Source organism: Schistocerca piceifrons, unplaced genomic scaffold (assembly GCF_021461385.2).
Source record: "Schistocerca piceifrons isolate TAMUIC-IGC-003096 unplaced genomic scaffold, iqSchPice1.1 HiC_scaffold_2356, whole genome shotgun sequence".
Classification (NCBI taxonomy): Eukaryota; Metazoa; Arthropoda; class Insecta; order Orthoptera; family Acrididae; genus Schistocerca; species Schistocerca piceifrons.
The window spans coordinates 5227811-5233104 of record NW_025728290.1 but is presented as its reverse complement, the minus strand read 5'-3'; positions in this window follow the sequence as shown (position 1 = coordinate 5233104).

The following is a 5294-nucleotide window of genomic DNA, read 5'->3' as shown; positions in this document are numbered from 1 at the left end:
TATTTGACCGTAAGTCCTCCAAAGCTCTTGTAAACTTCGATTCTAATACTGGATTCCCTATCTCTTCTAAATCGACTCCTGTTTCTTCTTCTATCATATTAGACAAATCTTGACCCAAATAGAGGCTTTCAATGTATTCTTTCCACCTATCTGCTCTCTCTTCAACATTTAACAGTGGAATTCCCGTTGCACTCTTAATGTTACCACCGATGCTTTTAATGTCATAAAAGTTTGTTTTGACTTTCCTGTATGCTGAGTCTGTCCTTCCGACAATCATATCATTTTCGATGTCTTCACGTTTTTCCTGCAGCCATTTGGTCTTAGCTTCCCTGCACTTCCTATTTATTTCATTCCTCAGCGACTTGTATTTCTGTATTCCTGATTTTCCCGGAACATGTTTGTACTTCCTCCTTTCATCAATCAACTGAAGTATTTCTTCTGTTACCCATGGTTTCTTCGCAGCTACCTTCTTTGTACCTATGTTTTCCTTCCCAACTTCTGTGATGGCCCATTTTAGAGATGTCCATTCCTCTTCAACTGTACTGCCTACTGCGCTATTCCTTATATATACTATACTACGAATACGTTTTGGCTCTGCGTTATCCTCACATAGAATCAGCGATAACACGGGACAACAGCTTCAGTGACTCGTTTAACATGAACAGCACTGGCCAGGCAGTTAAACCAAATAAACTGCAGTGACGTGAAGCGTCACATTTTGTAAGGAACACAAGCTTTGGTGCGGGGCGGTTGGTATGGTTGACAATGAACACACTTTATAAGCCGAGATCACAGTCGCGGTGCAGGAACATTTATTGCTCTAGATGACCGGTTTCAACATTCTTATGATGTCATCATCTGATCTAATGGAAAAGCAAGGGGGGGGGGGGGCGCAGCGGGAGATTACAGTTCATACGACGGATATTAAAAATACATACTATCCCACGCAGCTTCTGTAACTGGCTATAAAACTGCAATGTTATGATACATGAAGTCAAAGCATAAAAATCACTCGGCACGTAGACATGTCACGATAAAAATCCAAGCGAAAAATACGGAAATTTCGCAAAACGCGCAAAAATGGTAAAAATCACACTGTTCGTCCATTCAGCCTGGCGGTAAACACTCTGCTGGCAGCGTCGTGTTGTGCGGCAAGCTTGTGAGAATCATCGACTGGGTTTTTATCAAGACATATTTACGTGTGGAATGATTTTTATGCTCTGATTTCGTGTAACGTAACACCGGAATTTTATAGCAAGTACCAGAAGGTACGTGGAATATTTTACATTTTATACATCTGTCGTATGCATGTAGTCTCGCTTCACCATCCGCCCCCCCCCCCCGTCTCCCACGCAAACCCGTTTATTATCTTTGATTGCCCCTTACATCAGATGATGACAGCAGAAGGCTGGTGAAATCGGTCATGTTGGAGCAATAAATGTGTCTGTGCTCAGATCGCAGCGTATGAAAAGTGCTCAATGTAAAGCGTTACATTTAAGACGGGGAAAGAGATGAGAAAATAAACAATAAACCTTCAAATGTCATGATTTTTAAAGACAGTGAAATAATATTCGGTAATAATCCAGCAATATCACACTGATGTTAGGGAACCAGACGGAGAGCATTAAAAACAAGAGCCATGAAAACCGCTAACGTAAGCGCACGGTAATATTTCTGCGCGACCTATGTATGACGCAAAAAGCGTATTGCACGGACCAAAAGCTCTGGCAAATGGACAAAACCAGGACGACACTTGGCCGCCCTGCAGCCAGGTGACTAGCGCGAGTTTTGCTGTTCTCGTAAACGTAAGTCATTTTAGATTATAAAAACACATAGTTAAGTACAGATTACGTGGTAAATAGGTGTATTAGTGTGCCTTTTAAGCGCACCATTAAAGGTTTCATTTTTCTCTACGTAATATAGCAGAAAACGCGGAAAAATCGTACAGTCGTATTTTCTGAGAGAGTAGCTTAAAGTTTAAGTTGTTGTTTCAGAAGCTTTACACTGTTGTTTTTGTTTATACACAGTTGCATGTAGGCCAAGTTTGTGGAACCATATTTTCTTGTTTATCTGTAATTTAACCGACTTATTCTTAATATACTATTACGTTTATCATGAGTGAAAAGTGCTTCACTTGCCGTAGAATTGTTAGGTCGGTGCTTTGGTGTGAGGGGTGCTGTAGTTTTTCCATGTCGGTGACTGTAGTGGCGTGGGAATAGGGGAAGTAAATGAGACTCATCAGTGGTTTTGTAGGATATCTAGTAAGGATAGGAAGATACTAGAACGGGGGGGGGGGGGGGGGGGGATTGAAGGGTAAAGAGAGATGGGAAGTGGCAACAGGCAACAGGAGGAACAGGCCTAGATGTTTGTCTGACTGCTTCGTGGTGAATGTGGAAAATAGATTTGACCTGTTGCTTCAGTTAGATGCTGGTGAGCCTCAAGCGGTTGCAGGTGTAGACAGAGCACAACGAACTTTCAGCAGAAAATTGGAAAGTAAGAATGTAGTGAAATCAGTAAGAGAAAGAAAGTATTGTTTTTAGGTAGTTCCCATGGAAGAGGTGTTGTCCAAATTTTGCAAGATGAACTAGGATCAGAATACAAGGTCACCATTTTTTTTAAACCTAGTGCTGGCCTGGGGCAGGTGACAGATGATTTAGGATCACTTTGCAAAGATTTCACTAAGGAAGACCCTGTGGTTATAGTGGATGGGGCAGGTAATAGTATTGACTGAGGTCCTGGGTACAGTATACAGGGTGACCTGGCAAAGATTGCATCAGCATCGAAGTACACTAGGGTTGAGTTTGTATCTGTTCTTGGGCGCCATGACCGACTTCATTTGAACTCTTCTGTCAAGAGAGTTAATTTGGAGTTGGAACGGCTGCTTATGTCGGGTGAAGAGTCACACATTGGTGTGGCTCCTGATGATTCTCTCAGTGGCTGTGATTATTCTAGGCATGGCCTTCACCTCAACAGGAAAGGGAAGGGTAAACTGGCCGGTAAAATATCAGAAATGTTAAAGGGGGGAGACACTGTCATGCATGATAGAATATTAATGGTTATGGGGTTTAGGAAAGACCCTTTTTTAAGGGTAGGGAGGACAGAAAGAAATCAAATTTTAAGAGTGGTTAGGACTGAGACAAACCTTCAGCTTGAGAAAGAAACCAAAAAACATAATTCTAGTAGCTTATTACATCAGCATAAAGAGCTATTGGTTAAGAATTTTCAACGATCAGCAGATATTTCAACTCTACCCAATTTTAACTAAATCAACGTGAAATGTCAGCCATCATTATTTCATCAAAATATTCGAGGACTGAGAAATAAAATTAATGAATTAGTTACCTGCATAGATGAACTAGAATCTTCAAACCCAGCTGACCTAATCTGCCTCTCTGAACATCATGTGACCACTGGTATAGAATTTTTAAGTGTTACAGGGTTTAGGTTAGCATCCCACTTTTGTAGAGCAGAAATGGAAAAAGGAAGAGTTGCCACATTCATCAGGAACTGTCATACATTTAAGAACATACACATCCATAAGTTTTGCCTAGAACAGCGCATGGAAGCATGTGCAAAAGAAGAAGAAATTCACAAAAAGTCCTTCATAATATTAAGTGTATATCGAGCATCTGCAGGTAACTCTAATCTATTCATAAACCACTTTGAAGCTGTACTGGCCCATAAAAACAAAGAAATAGTGGTTGCTGCTGATTTCAATGTAGATTTCCTTATGACTCTCCCAATAAGAACTTATTTGAGTTAGTAACACTACCATTCAACTTAATTCCCACTATAAATTTCCCCACTACGGTAGCCAATTGCTCACAAACAGCAACTGATAATATCTTTATAGAAAAGTCCAATGAACAAAATTACATTACAAAACCAATAGTCAATGGCCTCTCACACCATGGCATGCCGTTCCTTCTGTTAAGTGTCAATACTGAACAGGATATAAAATCTGTTAAATCTGAACTCAAGATAGTAATCAACAAGACCATAATTGATTATTTTAGGACACTCCTCAGAGACATTCAATGCACTGATGTTTACATTCCTCATGGCATGAATGAAAAATATAACCCTTTTGTTAATAAATTGCTTACGTTATTTGAACACTGTTTTCACCCAGAGCTAACCAGAGTTAGAGAAAAGTCTACTAAGAACCCATGGATTACTCAAGGAATAGCGGTAGCTCATAAAACAAAAAGAAAACTGTATCTGTTAATCCGAAACAGTTCTGATGTTGATGCTGTAGCACATTAAAAGAAATGCTGCAAAATGTTAAAGACTGTAATACGGACATCAAAGCAAATATATTACAAGGAAACGATAGTCATATCAGATAGCAAAATAAAGACAATATGGGATATAGTCCCCCCCCCCCCATGAACCATGAACCTTGCCGTTGGTGGGAAGACTTGTGTGCCTCAACAAATATAGACAGCTGTACAGTAGGTGCAACCACTACAGAAGGGAATCTGTCGAGAGGCCAGACAAACGTGTGGTTCCTGAAGAGGGGCAGCAGCCTTTTCAGAAGTTGCAGGGGCAACAGTTTGGATGATTGACTGACCTGGCCTTGTAACACTAGCCAAAACGGACTTGCTGTGCTGGTACTGCGAACGGCTGAAAGCAAGGGGAAATTACAGCCTTAATTTTTCCCGAGGGCATGCAGCTTTACTGTATGGTTAATTGATGATGGCGTCCTCTTGGGTAAAATATTCCGGAGGTAAAACAGTCCACCATTCGGATCTCCAGGCGGGGGCTACTCTAGAAGACGTCGTTGTCAGGAGAAAGAAAACTGGCATTCTACTGATCAGAGCATCGAATGTCAGATCCCTTAATCGGGCAGGTAGGTTAGAAAACTTAAAAAGGGAAAGGGGTAGGTTAAAGTCAGATACAGTGGGAATTAGTGAAGTTCGGTGGCAGGAGGAACAAGACTTTTGGTCAGATGGATACAGGGTTATAAATACAAAATCAAATAGGGGAAATACAGGAGTGGCTTTAACAATGAATAAAAAAATAGGAGTGTGGGTAAGCTACTACAAAACAGCATAGTGAACGCATTATTGTGGCCAAGATAGACACGAAGCCCACGCCTACTACAATAGTACAAGTCTGTATGCCAACTAGATCTGCAAATGATGAAGAAGTGGTGAAATGTATGATGAAATAAAAGAAATTATTCAGGTAGTGAAGGGAGACGAAAATTTAATAGTCATGGGTGACTGGAATTCGACAGTAGACAATGCAAGAGGAAGCTGCCTGGTAGAATTTTGCACAGAGCATAACTT